Below are 14,650 nucleotides of genomic sequence, written 5' to 3' on the forward strand. Positions count from 1 at the left end.
ATGAAGTATACATTATTAACCTCATGTTTAATGGTAATGAAATTAGGGCTCAGAATGATGAAATAACTTGACTAAGGTAGGAAATTTGAAAGTAGAAGAGACAGAGTTCTGACTCCAAAACATTGTAGTTCTACAATGTTATAAAGTATCTTAAAACTGTTGTTCAATTGTTTGTTGAACAGATCTATTTAAAATTAAAAAAAAAAGTCTCTGGGTCATATTTTAGGTTTATAGGCATTATAGAGATTAGTGTGTTAGTCCCTCAGTCCTATGCGACTCTTTGCAACCCCATGGACTATAGGCTCCTCTGACCATGTAGTTCTCCAGGCAAGAATACTGGAGTGGGTTGCCACTCCCTTCTCCAGGGGATCTTCCTGACCCAGGGACTGAACCTGGATCTCTCACATTGCAGGCAGGTTCTTTATCGGCTGAGTCACCGGGGAAGCCCCTTTAGAGATTATCTTCCCTAAATCTCTTAATAGTCCTTCAAACATGAGAAAAGGGGGGCCTAAAGATACAAGTAACTGGCTCACATGAGGGACCAGAACCCAAGTCTTCTTTTCTTCATCCAAATGGTCCTATACATCAACTTGCTTTTTAGTCAAAAATGGTTTTCAAACATTTTAATATAATATCATCCATGACCACTGAAGGTAGAGTGTCCTCCTTAGAATTAAAAAAAATAATAATTAGCTGTTAAAAATACCTCTGAAGCTACAAATGATATATTTTTCCTTAGACTATGTATATGTGTGTGTTCATATTTATACCTTGTTTAAATATATCTATATAGATAGATAAACACACACCATATTGTAATTTTAGTCTCTTATTCTACTGAGACTAAGTTATCCTCACATTATAAAAATAAAAGTGGCAGAGCACTGAACAGATGGAGAGTTAAAAGAATGAGTTGAGGATTCCACATCTTGGCAGTCTGAAAATATGTTCTACTATAGTAAACATATTTTTAGCAAACAAATAATGGCAACTCACATGTTGATCTCTCACTAGAACTCTCTAGTTTGGCTTATTTTGTTCTCTAAGTATAGCTGAACTTCTTTGCAAGAAGTGATGACTTCTACCACTTTTCAAGCCTGAAGATGAATTTAAGGATGCCAGAGAACAAGTTAAAATTGTAAAACTACAATTACAATTTTGCACTGGGTAAAATTTTTCTTTCAAGATCAGAACATGGGTATGGGATGAATCATTTTGATTTTTACTATTGAAGTGGTTTCAAGTTGGACATGGAAGTTCTACTGTGGAATGATTTCTCCAAAAAGCTGTAATTTCTTTAATAATGATAGCTCTAGTGAAGGAAGGTCTGAACATCTGAATATACAACATGTCGTGAGATAATGACAGACCCACTGTATTTGTGATTCTACATGTTAAATTTTAATTTCAATTCAGTATCTTAGTATCAAGGAATCTAGGGGCTGGAATGGAACTTGAGGGTATAGAACAAAGGGTCTTCCCAATTTCTATTACCTTAAAGCTATAGCTGTGTACTGAATATACTATTCATTTCTTAGTTTTTCTGTAAATTTTCAAACTAAAAATCAATTTTTAAAAATTATTAGCTTTCTTGAGGTGCAACCTACATAAAATTCACTTATACAAATTTAATAATTTTGAGTGAATTTACTGAATTGCACCCATAACCACAGTGAAAATTTAGAACATTTCCATAACCTTTAACGGATACATCCTACCCACTTTCACTCCTGGCTCCCACTTCAGCCCTAAACAAACACCAGTCTACTTTCTGTCTCATAGATTTGCCTTTTCAGGATATGATATATAAATGGAACTCCACAATATATGGTCTTCCATGTCTGGCTTCTTGTGTTCCCTCGGAAGTCAGTCTGTCCGACTAAAAGTTGGGCTCAGATCACTTCTGGGACTCCCCAAGGGAGCCAGTGGGGCAGAGCACAGGATGGACTTCAGCACACCTTGATTCTGTGATCAGCTCACCCCACAGCCTCAGATCCTTCTGAGCAGCACAGAGAAAGAAACAACAGATCTTGACACTCCCACGTTCTTTTAAGGAAGCCTTGTGGTGACTTTGACTTCTTTTACAAAGTTAAATTCAACCATCTTCTCAGAGCTCCATCAGGGTCGTGGCCTTTGGGGAGGGGCTGATCCCAGTGTTTCACTGCACTGTACCGTCGTTAAGAGACTGGCTGAATGGATGACGGGCAGGGACTTAATGCAAGTTTATGACCTGCACTTACTGGTAACTCTCCCTTCAGGAGGAAAAACTGCAGTTCCAGATAGGGGAATGGAGTTCAAGGAGTTACCCAAACCTGCTGGCATCTGTTAGGCATACCTGGAGCTGGTCAGTATAGCTGAGGAATCCATGGCCATCCAAAGTTATCACAGACTGGTTAATACTCCATCTGGAGTGACTGAACACAAATTGTTCCTGTAAGAAGCTGGGGGACACTGGCTGCTCAGGGTCATGTAACTACTTAGCGTGCCAGAATCTCCTTCCTTACCAGAATTAACCAAATAAATTGCTTTACCAACTTAGAATGGCCAGTACACTGTATGTATCTATCTTTTCTGTCTAGACTGGCCAAGGATCCCCCAGTTGAGTCAAATTATACCACTAGAAGGTTACCACTTCTAGGGGTTCCCTTCCTCAATTCCCTTAAGTTTAAGCTTTGCAACCATGCAGCCCCTAGAACTCAAAGACTGGTTTTTCAGAAGCTGTCCTAAAAGTCATGAGAATTACATTATCACAGTCTAATTTTGTATTGCTTTGTCCCTACCTTAATCAAGGATGAAACTCAAATTTCTTGATAAATATATTTCTTCTGTCTGTTCATGAATTTCACCTCTAGCAGCACAATACAAATATCCCCTAGCTATCCCTCAAACCATAGCTTCAATTCTGAAGACCAACAAAATGGTGGTCCTATTTCCTTATTCATAACTGTGCTCTTCAAGGGGCTTGGAATGGCTTTGAATACTTTTTTTAAACAGTAAACACTCTGGGCCCACAGAACACTCAGCTGAGCACATCAAGGATATTCTAAGAGGCAAGGAGCAGGGACAAGCAGCATAATGTTTTTAAGATTCATCCATGTTATAAAAAGTATCATTATATTTTCATTGTATGTATGTACCACAGTTTGATCACAGGAAAAGCAAGGGAATTTCAGAATTCCTTCTGCTTCACTGACCACACTAAAGCCTTTTACTGTGTTAGTTGTGCTCACAACAAATTATGGAAAATTCTCAAAGAGATGGAAATACTAGACCACCTTACCTGCCACCTGAGAAACCTGTATGCAGGTCAAGAAGCAACAGTTACAACCAGACATGAAACAACAGACTGGTTCAAAATTGAGAAAGGAGTATGTCAAGGTTGTATACTGTCACCTGGATTATTTAACTTATATGCATAGCACATCATGTGAAATGCTTGGCTGGATGAATTACAAGCTGGAGTCAAGATTGCCAGGAGAAACAAATATCAATTATCTCAGACATACAGATGACATCACTCTAATGGCAGAAAGTTAAGAGGAACTAAAAAGCCTCTTGATGAAGGCGAAAGAAGAGAGTGAAAGAGCTGGCTTAAAACTCAACATTCAAAAACCTAAGATTACGGAATCTAGTCCCATCACTTCGTGGCAAATACATGGGGAAACAATGGAAACAGTGAGAGACTATTTTCTTGGGCTTGAGAATCACTATGGATGGTGACTGCAGCCATGAAATTAAAAGACACTTGCTGTTTGAAGAAAAGCTTTGACAAACCTAGACAGTGTATTAAAAAGCAGTGACATTAGTTTGCTGACAAAGGTCCATCTAGTCAAAGATATGGTTTTTCCAGTAGTCATGTATGGATATGAGAGTTGGACCATAAAGAAGACTGAGTGCCAAAGAAATGATGCTTTCAAACTGTGGTGTTGGAGAAGACTCTTGAGAGTCCCTTGGACAGCAGGGAGATCAAACCAGTCAATCCTAAAGGAAATCAACCCTGAATATTCATTGGAAGGACTGATGCTGAAGCTCCAATACTTGGGCCACCTGATGCAAAGAGCCGACTCATTGGAAAAGACCCTGATGCTGGGCAAGATAGAAGGCAGGAGACAAGGATGACAGAGGATGAGATGGTTGCATGGCATCACCAACTCAATGGACATGAGTGTGAGCAAGCTCTGGGAGATAGTGAAGGACAGGAAAGCCCCTCGTGCTGCAGTCCAGGGGTCACAAAGAGTCGAACACAACTGAGTGAACAACAATAGCAACAACAACCACAGTTTGATTATCCATTCACTAACAGGTATCTTGTTTATTCCTTGCTTCTTCGTTTTGGCTATTATAAAGCTTCTATGAATATTCATGAACAAGTGTATGTGTGTGTTTCATGTTTCTTGGATATTTACCTGAAAGTAGAATTGCTGGGTTATATGATTAATTTATGTTTAACGTTTTTAAAAACTGTTTTCTAGAGTAGCTGTACCATTTAAAAACCAGCAATGTATGCTAGTTTTTCCACATCTTCCCCAAAATTTGATATTATCACATTTTTAATTTTAGCAATTTTGATAGGAGTGTGTGATATCTCATTATGGCTTTATATTTCCTCATTGGCTAATGATGCTGAACATCTTTTCATGCGATTATCTGCCATCTGTATATCTTCTTTGATAAATATCTATTTGTATCTTTTGTTCATTTTCTAATTGGGACTTTTTACATGTGGAGTTTTTAGCATCCCTTACATATTATTCATAGGAATACTTTGTCCCATAGGGGGTTTACAAATACTTTCTTCCAGTCTGCATACTTATCTCTTCATCTTTTTAAAAGAGTTGTTCACAAAGCAAATGATTTTAATTTTCTTGGTGATGAAAATATTTGAATTGTTCCTTTATAGATGATGCATTTACTCTCAAGTCTAAGAATTGTTCACCTGGTCCTAGGTTCCAAAGATTTTCTATGTTTCTCTCTGAAAGTTCTATAGTTTTGCACTTTCCATTTGAGTCCATGATTCATTTTGCATTAATATGGTTTTATAAGGTGTGGGGTCTAGGCTCTTTTTTTGTCTATAGATGTCTGTTAATCAGCTCAGCTTGCCATAGCAAACTATCATAGGCTGGGAGGTTTCAGCAACAGAAATTTGTTTTCTCATAATTCTGAACTCTAGAAGCATGAGATCAGGGTTGGGTTCTTGGTGAAGGTGCCTCTCTCCCTGGCTTGCGGAGAGCTCCCTTCTTGCTGTGTGCTCACATAGAGAAGGGAGGGGCGAGAGAAAGGGAGAGAACGTAGATCTCTTCCTTTTTCTAATATGCATTAGGACTCTATCCTTAGAATCTCATTTAACCTTAAATACCTCCTCAAAGCCCTATCTTCCAAATATAGTCACCTTAGGGATTAGAGTTTCAACATATGAATTTGTGGGAGTATGGGGCAGACACCATTCATAACATCCTATCACTCCAGGACCATTTGTTAAAAAGGTTATTCTTAAATTGTTTGTGCCCCTTTGTCAAAAATCACTTGGGCATATGTTGCAGGTCACTTTCTGGGCTCTCTGTTCTGCCCCCTTGATTTGTGTGCCTCTCTCTCTACCAATACCACACTGCCTTGATTACTGTAACTATTAAGCCTTAACATTGAAAAGTCTTTATTCACACTTCACTCTTCTTCTTGAAAATTATTTTGGCCTTTCTAGCACATTTCCTTTTTCACGTAAATTTTAGAATAAGCTTGTCTATGTCTACCAAACCGTGCTAGGATTTTAATAGAAACTGCATTAGGTCTATAGATCACTTGACTGTTATATGGTGACTCATATAGTCACTTGGCTAATATATACACAGGCCTAGAGAGGACATGCAATGCTGTGCAGAAGCAGTGCCAAAGGGGCAGGTAGCCTAGGACAAGTTAGTGTGCCTTTATCAGCAGCAATTCTGCTTTGGGCTGAAGGCAGTTGGAACTAACTGTATCATATCCTTGTTTCTTACTGTGAGTTCTTGCCAGAGTCCCAGACACAAAATTCACAGAGCATGAATCAGTCTTCCTTGTGACCCTGGGGCCTGGCAATTCTATACTTTGGGACCAATCTAGCCTCAAGGACAATCTCCAAATACCATTGACCTTAAGCTGCCAAGTTTGATGAAAGCAACATACAGAACAAGCCTGGGCAAATGGATCCTCTTTCTTATTAGCTATGATTTAGACCCAGTGCCTCTGTGGAGCCCTATGGTCCCAATGAACTGAACTGGAAAAATATTCAGGACTCTTTGCCCCTTTAGCTTTAAGTCTAGGCTAGGGACTGCCTCAGAGACAGAGGAAGCCTCCCTTCCCCTGAACCCCTCTACTGGTGCCCTTGCAGTATCTCCTTGACTTTCCCAGGACACAGATACCCCTTCCTTAGCCAAAAGAGAGAGTTCCAAAGCCAAATCCAGAAGGCAAAAAGGGAAAAACCACAGCAACACCATGGCATTTGAATTCCAGCATTGTTTTTTGGTTTATTTTTTAATCATTTTCCTTACTAGCCTGCAAGCTCAGCCCCAGCCCTGTAGCTGTGTTCCAGAGCCTTGATCCCAACCAGCACGGCATGGAGGTGGAGCTGGAGCTGGAGCCATAGGGGGAGGGTAGCCTCAGTCTGTCCCTAGAGGCTGCCTTTCCCCAAGCTCTTCCTAACTGCACAGCTGAATCTGTTTGCCTGTATTGGTGAAGAAATTGAGTTTCATAAATCATCATGCAGTTCACGTGGACGCTAACATCAGATAAACTGCCTGACAACCTAGCTGTAACAAATCATTGCTTGTTGCTATGCTGCTCCTCAGAGCTCGGAGAGAAAGATTCCGTGGCGCAATAACAACCGGTTATGTGTCCCAGGGGCAGCCGAAGCCGTGGCTCAGCCTTTCAGTGCCTTTGCTCATGTTGCCGCCTTCTTTTTAGAAGAGACCCCTCTATCCATCACCAAATCCAGCTCAGCCGCCTTCTGTGGAGTCTCCGTGCTCCCCACCCCCAAGCCCCCACCCCTCAGCCGCTGCTCCTGCAGCAAAAGCATCATGAATCATCCACACCTCCCGTTGCCCTAACAGGCCTCTTCTCTTATTGTTCTTCTAGCATGATTGGTTTTGTTCCTTATTAGATGGTAAGCTGTGGGCAGTGGGGAGCCAGGGAATGTTTCTGAGCCAGGCAGAAACCTAACCAGATTTGTTTCCATCAGATGACTGATGGTAATGGAGCATGAGATAGTTGGGAGAAAAATCTGAGGCTGAGTCACTGGGGAGGTGGTTCTGACAATGTAAGGGATGATGGGGGTGGATTTGGTGTGGGGGTAGTCAGAATAGAGACTATTGACTTTAATTCCAACGTGTTGGTACGTTTTACCTGAAACATGCGATTTAGATCTCTCAGTCAGCAAAAACAAGGAAGGGATTGCTGCTGATGGATTAAATGGGACCCGGCTCGTACTGCACCTCACCTGTAGCAGTTACCTCTCTTCCTCCCACCACAGCAGTCAGTGTTCTGGGCTCTCATTGTGGGGTAGGGGGTGGGGGCGGCGGGTGAACAGGGATGTAGAAGCAAACCAGGGCAGAGGATTCATCCGTTACAGGTGAAAAGGAATGACCTAAATGGAGGTGGATGGATGGATGGCCTTCCCGCTCCTGTACCTCAGTGGTGTAATATATCTACTCACCCAAGATTTGAATTTCAAACGTGGACAACAAAAGGCCGAATTTCTACACTAAAGAAGGTTGTTAAAATTCACAGAGCAGAGAAGCTCTTTAATAGACAAGATTCATGATGGTCTTTTCACAGGGAAGCAGAAGATTTATTACAAGCATGGGTTCTAATGTATGTTGTGCCTGATGCCCCCCTCCCTAGGACAGAGAGGAGGAGAGACACCAAGGGCATTCAGCCGGGTGCTCCCTATACGCACTTCCCGTGTCCTTTGTTCATGGCTGCTTGAAGCCAGGGAAGGTCAGAATCAAGTCATGCTGACCATCAGCAATTTGTTTATACTCTCGGAATCTTTGCTTTTTTAATTTTACCCCTGCAGTTTGGAAGTAATCATGTGTTTCTTGTCTACCCTACAAGGTTTTGCTCAGATTGAGGCAAGGGAAAGGGAGTTATGACCTGGTGTTAAAATCTACCCTAAGCCAATCCATTTACTACAGAGAGTTCTTTTAGAAACACTAACCTGAGTCTGTGGCTTAAGCTTTAAAACAGCCTTCTACTGCCCTTACAAAAGTCCACAATCTTCAGCATGGCTGCAGGTCCCAGGATGCTCTGGCCCTACTTGTCTGCCAGCCTCAACCTGTTCCATGTCCTTGGCACTCCAGCTGCACTCCTTTTCAGTTCCCTTAAAATACCATACTCTTCCTGAAGTTCCAGGTCTTTAAACATACTGTTCCCCTGCCCGGAAGATTCTTGCTCCTCATCTTCACTTGGTTAACTCTCATCCTCCTTCTAGGATTCAGATGAAAAGAACTTCAGTCATTTGGATCACAAATATTTATTTAGTACCTACTGTGTGTCAGGCACTGATTTTTAATATTTATTTATTTGGCTGGGTCAGGTTTTAGTTGCAGCACATGGGCTTGTCTGCGGCATGTGGGATCCTAGTTCCCTGACCAGGAATTGAACCTGTGTCATCTGCGTTGCAAGGTGGATTCTTAACCACTGGACCATAAGGGAAGTCCCAGGCACTGTTTTAGATGATGGGGACAGTAGTGAATAAAAGGCAGAGCCCTAGATCCTGTTTATCTTATATTCCAGCACTGGGGAGAAAGAGGAAACAAGTAAGCAATGAATGGACAAGATAATTTTGGTGATTGTTGGAAAAACAAAGATGGGGTAGGGAACTCAGGGCTCTCTGGAGAGCAGTGGTTGGGTGGGAGATCTCTACAGGTTGATTAGATCACCTCTTAGTTACTGGAGCTGTGACACTGATAAAAAGGATACACCAGAGAGAGGCAGCAGTATGTGCAAAGGTCCTGAGGCAGGACAAGCTTTGTAAAGCCAAGAGGAAAAAGACTTATTCCTAGGGCACAGTGATGGAGACAGGCAGGTATACCATTGGTCAGAGAGGTAAGTGGGGCAGATCACCTAGGGCATTATAAACCATGGGTAAGGGCCCCAGATTTTCAGTTTAAATGTAAGTCACTGGGACATTTTAATTTATGTTTACATTTTTAAAAGATTACTCTTGATGCTATGGAGAATGGGTAGCAGATATGACAGAGAGAAAGCATGGAAGGAAAACCTTTGGAGACTCCTGCAGAAGGCAAGGTGGATGTGGTGGTTCAAGAAAGGGTAATACTGGTGGAATTGAATAAAACTGGGGTTTATTTTACAATAAGAGCCTGTATATCTTGTTCATGGATTGGATATTGGGGGTGAAGAAAATAGGTGAGAATACAGAAAGTAAGGAGAAATACACCTGGGGAGAAATTTCAGTGTCTGCTATGCCAAGCTACCTTCTTATGGAAGACTTTGCTGATCTCCAGTTAGGGATCAGGTTAGAGCTTTTTACTGGTCGCTCTGACAGCAACCCATAGTTCTTCTTTGTAACACTCCTAACGTTTATCATTTGTCAGTATTAGTTCAAAAAAATTTCCTCCACTAGACCTGAGGGGAGGGACCCACCTGTCTTGTTTAACCTTGTTTTTCCAGTGTTTTGCACAGTGCCTCGTAAATAGTTGTAGCTTATAATGTGATGTAATGATATTAACAACATTTAAAGAGTAGTGTCACTGTGCTAGATACTGAGTACTTCACATGTATTAATTCATTTGACTTTCACAACAATCCCCTGAAATGGATACTATCACATCCATTTGACAGATAGGTAAACTGAGGCACAGAGAGTCAACTTGCCCAGCTAGCAAATGCCAATAAATGAAGAGAGTTATTCATTACAAACAACATCTTATTCATGCTGCAAGCCAACACCATGAGATATGCTTGTGTTTCCACCATCAGTCTGAGGCCAGGCATGCACGCTGCGTCTCTCTAGTTGTGTTCGACTCTGAGACCCCATGGACTGTAGCCTAACAGGCTCTTCTGTCCATGGGATTCTCCAGGCAAGAATACTGGAGTGGGTTGACATGCCCTCCTCCGGGAGAAAGTCCTAACCCAGGGGTTGAATTTGTGTCTCTTGTGTCTCCTGCATTGTAGACAGGTTCTTTACCACTAGCACTACCTGGGAAGCCCTGGTTTGAGGCTGGCGAGACATATGCATCTGTTGACAGAGCCAATCATGGGAAGCAGAGTCAGCGGGCTTTGGACCACTCAGAGGCTAATTGAGAAAAAGCTGTAATTGTGGAGACAGCATAGTACAGTGGTTGAGAGCCCTCACTTTGGGCCCAGACTGGCCTGGTTTGAAACACATGTCTACAACTCACCAGCTCTGTGACACCTTCACGGAATTGGGTTGGCCAAAAAGTTCCTTTGGGTTTTTCCTGTAACATTTCACCAAAAACCCAAACGAACTTTTTGGTCAATCCAATACTTAACGCCTATGTGACTCAGTTCCCCCACCTGTAAACCCCGGCACTATTAATAGTGCCTGTCATCATTTGGAATGAATGTGATAATATTTGCAGAGCGCTTAGCATAGTGTAGCTATAATGGGAAGGAACTATAGTTTGCCTATGGGAAACGTCAAAACACCAGGATTCCCTGCTCCCTTCAATCTTCCCCATAGGGCATTTGTCCTGGATTAAGATGTTAGGATTAAAGATTCACTGGGGTTAGAATGGACAGTAACCTAATTCACCCCCTCTTCTTCATCACACAGATAAACTGGGACATGCTAGGAGGATGAGTAGGATGAAATGGACAAAACCCTGGGAGTCCCTTGGACTTCTGTATGTTAGAGGTTTAAAAAAGACTAGACATGTACTATCCAAAGCTAGAAAAATCAGACATCATTATGATCGGAAAAAAAAATTCTTCCCAATCATTTCTAAGACAACCTCTCAACTTTCTGTGATTTGAGTGTCAAAGAGCAAGGACTATTAGAGTGTTCACTTACATTCTGAGTTTATTCATCCATCAATCAAAAAAGAAAACCAAAAAAGCTTGGGCATCTCTGATTTTCTTTCTCTTTTGCTCCTTCTTTCAGTCTTCTGGCACAGGGGTTAATGAAAAATGAATTGGTCAAATCCCATCTCATCAGAAAGAGACAGACAGGGCTAAAAATGTGTGGTAATCAGGCCCCAAATCATCAGGATTGCCTATGCTGAAGTAGACTTAAAAATAAGGTGTCTGAAAAGCCAGTCCTTCCCTTTCTTTATAAAGAGCTTTCTTCAAGTTGTATTCCTTTCTGTCCAGCAATGGTCGATGACGTCAATTTCATTTCTGCACCGACGACAGAAACAGCTCCTTATCAAGCACTCGGGCTACTGCACAAACCTGGCTTCGAGAAAGAACTGTCCTGATCTGACACATGATCCAAGTCAAAAAATTTGAAATCCAATTTGAAACTGTGGTCTGGCATAACCAACACAATTCAGGGCTAGATATTTAAAAGCTGATGCAGAATGTACAATCCACTGGCAGAACATTTGCCCAGGGCTGGTGGATATGCAAATTGTTGCAGTCTTTCCAAAAAGCAATTTAGAAATACAGATCAAGAACCTTAAGAATGCTCAGCCCCCTTAACCCGGTAATTTCAGTCATAGGAATTAAACCTGAGGAAATACTCAGAGATAAGGGGTAAGATCAACATACAAGGTTGTTACCTACAGCACTATTTGCAACTACAAAAGCCAAGTAGGAACCAAAGAACATATCCAACAATAGCAAATTACTTAAATTATGCCATATTTCAATCAACCAAATACATGGTTGTTTAAAGAAAGGTTTAATAGAAGGGGAAAAACATTCCCGATATGACCATGGTGGGGAGGAGAGGGGAATGCAGGATTCTAAGCAACATAATTCCAATTTGTTCAATCAATTCTATTTATCCACCGCACGTCATCTCTCCACCCACCTAGAGAACAATGCCTAGAAAAAAGCCTGGCAGTAAATAAATATATTAATGGTAGTTACCTTGGAGTATTGGGTGTCATGGATGTTTTTTGTCTTTACACTTTCCTGCATGTTCTAAGTTTTCTATAGTGAGCATGTAGACGTCTGCTGCATGTGCAGTTGAGTGCTGCTCTTTGCGATCCCAGGGACTGCAACCCGCCAGGCTTTTCTATCCATGGAATTTTCTAGGCAAGAATACTGGAGTGGTTGCCATGTCCTACTCCAGGGATCTTCCTGAGGCAGGAATCAAACCCAAGTCTCTTGCATTTCCTGCACTGGCAGGCATAATCTTTACCACTGTGCCACCTGGGAAACCCATAGTGAGTTTAAATGTGAAAGAGAGTTATAAAGAATATCAATTGCAGAAACAAGCTAACCCTAACTCTTCTTTCAAGGAAGATCAAAGAATCATTGGGGTCCTACCTTTATTCCCCTGCCCTCATTCTCCCTCTCCTTCAACTCTTCTGCTGTGTCATTTTTTTCTAAACTATTCTTTTTATTACATAACCTCATGTGCTTTAAAATATTCTCTAGCTCTTTACTGAATATATATATATATATTCAGTAAATATATATATTTATATATATTTATACCAGGTTGGTATACCAGGTTGGAGAAGGCAATGGCACCCCACTCCAGTGTTCTTGCCTAGAGAATCCCAAGGACGGGGGAGTCTGGTGGGCTGCCATCTATGGGGTCGCACAGAGTCGGACACGACTGAAACGACTTAGCAATGCCAGGTTGGCGCCATGCTTTCCCCCTCACCTCCCATTGCACTCCACATATTGCCTGTGCCCCAGAGCAGTCTCATATGCTCCTACCTTGCAAGTTTCTTCTCCTTGGCCTGCTCCACTACAGAAGACTGGGTGCACGCCCAACATCCTCTTCTTACTTAAACAGGTTGCTTTCTGACGTATACAGCAAACCAAATGCTGAGATGCCAAACTTTGCACCAAAGGGCTCATCCACAAGGTGACCAAACAGAAAGATGGAGAACTCTCAAACCAGCCTCCCCTGAAATAAGGGGTTGGGGGTATTTATGGGATAAAGCCGAGGCGTGGGAAGCATGGGAAAAGGTGATTGGAAATTAGAAAGTGATATAATTGTTCTCGCAGGCAAAACTATGCTATAGGCTTCTTCATAGGCTGAAGATTCAAGAAATGGAGACATTAGCATGTTCTGAGGGTGGAGTTTTGGGCCCTCTGATGTCAAAAGGTCATGGGCAAACACTTGTTCAAGCCCAATTAGAGGGCTGGTGGTCCTAAGCCAGTTAACTGGCTTGAACTTAAACTGGACACAGCTGGCTCCAAGTTCTTGACAAACAACTTGTTTAAGCTACCTGATGCTTGGAGAACACGCAAGGTTTTTGTAGCAACAGTTAAAGCAAGCTTGCTTGGTGAAGACATGTTACAGGTTTAGTTGATCTGACCGATGATTACCTTGATCTCACTCTCAGAGATTTTCACTTGTCTCCCCGTTGGTAGCACGTGTTCTAGAGATTTAGGCAAGTGCCTTATTTCCCCCTTGCTTTAGCTTTCCCATGTGAATAATGAGAAATGTATTGATAATAATAACGTGCAACCTATACTACTGGTTGTCAAGATCAAAAGACCTAACACATGTCTAAGGCTTAGAACAGTGTCTAGCATAATATAAGAGTTCAAGAAATGTTCCTTATTCACATTAGAGGCTGTAAATTCCTAATTTCATCCCACTTTATAACTCCCACAGGACTTAGCATCTTGCTTTGTCTCTGGCTGGGTACTCAATGAATATTTGTTGGGTAAATGTGTGACTGAATGACAGTTATATGAGCCTTTTCTGACCATACCCCTCACCCTTCTGGGCACCCTGTGACTAAATTGTCCCGCATCAATCATGTGGTCAGTATCAGTGCTCATTATGCACAGAGCCTGTGCAGTAGCTGTTTAACTCGGCACCAGATTTCTTCTGCTCCTAAAGCATTTGGGGGCAGAGGGGTTGATACTTGATACCCTGCTCCCAGGTTTTTACTCTGTTCAGATTTTTCCATTGCAAGTTGCAGAATAGCTACCTAATATTTTTCAGTCTTACTAATTTTCCTGGCCACAGCCTAAAGAAAATTGCATTAAGCCTCTTGCATTAGCCCACACGTTATACTATCACAAATGAACCTCAGGAACTGTGGAGTGGACTGCAGGGGGACCACCTACACAATCCATTTGCAAGTTAGAGAAAAATAAATAAATGAAGGCAAAATATAACCAATTTATTTACATAACCACTGTGTACTGGGCACTGCGATAACAGTTTTGTGCATTATCCTGCTGAAAAATGTTCTAGAAACTTAGAAGCTGCGTGATCATAGTCAAATCAGTTTGTCCCTCTAAGCCTTGGCTGATTTCCCCAGGCCACTTCTGCCCTGCCTGGATACCTCTCCTATTCTCTGACCTACCTGTCAACTGCCTACTAGAAAATTCTGCTTACAAGTGCAAAGTGGAGTTAATTATTTCCTACCCTGGACCATTCACCACCCACTCAGCTGCCCAATACAGAAATCTGGGTATACCCTCCCTCCCTTCTTTTCCCCTCACATATAATTGATTGCAAAATTATTTCAACTCTACCATGCTACACTTGCCCTCC

General features: G+C 41.8%; 2 long non-coding RNA genes across 4 annotated transcripts in view; one reads left to right on the plus strand and one right to left on the minus strand.

Moving 5' to 3' along the window:
* LOC147375573 (uncharacterized) overlaps positions 1 to 13,325 on the minus strand; it is a 224,562-nt gene extending 211,237 nt beyond the window's left edge. The window contains exon 1 of one of the 3 annotated variants that reach the window (XR_015160220.1): positions 12,847 to 13,304. This is a non-coding gene — a long non-coding RNA (uncharacterized LOC147375573). Of the gene's footprint in view, positions 1 to 12,846 lie in introns of all 3 variants that reach the window. The other 2 variants (XR_015160221.1, XR_015160222.1) reach the window with 2 other exon arrangements.
* LOC147375575 (uncharacterized) lies at positions 6,467 to 7,750 on the plus strand. Its single transcript, XR_015160224.1, has 2 exons — positions 6,467 to 7,132; positions 7,598 to 7,750. It is a non-coding gene; the product is annotated as an uncharacterized LOC147375575 (long non-coding RNA).
* Positions 13,326 to 14,650: the final 1,325 nt, after the last annotated feature.

Source organism: Bos grunniens, chromosome 3, assembly GCF_055505025.1.
Source record: "Bos grunniens cultivar Pamir isolate PY7600 chromosome 3, Bosgru_T2T1.0, whole genome shotgun sequence".
Classification (NCBI taxonomy): domain Eukaryota; kingdom Metazoa; phylum Chordata; class Mammalia; order Artiodactyla; family Bovidae; genus Bos; species Bos grunniens.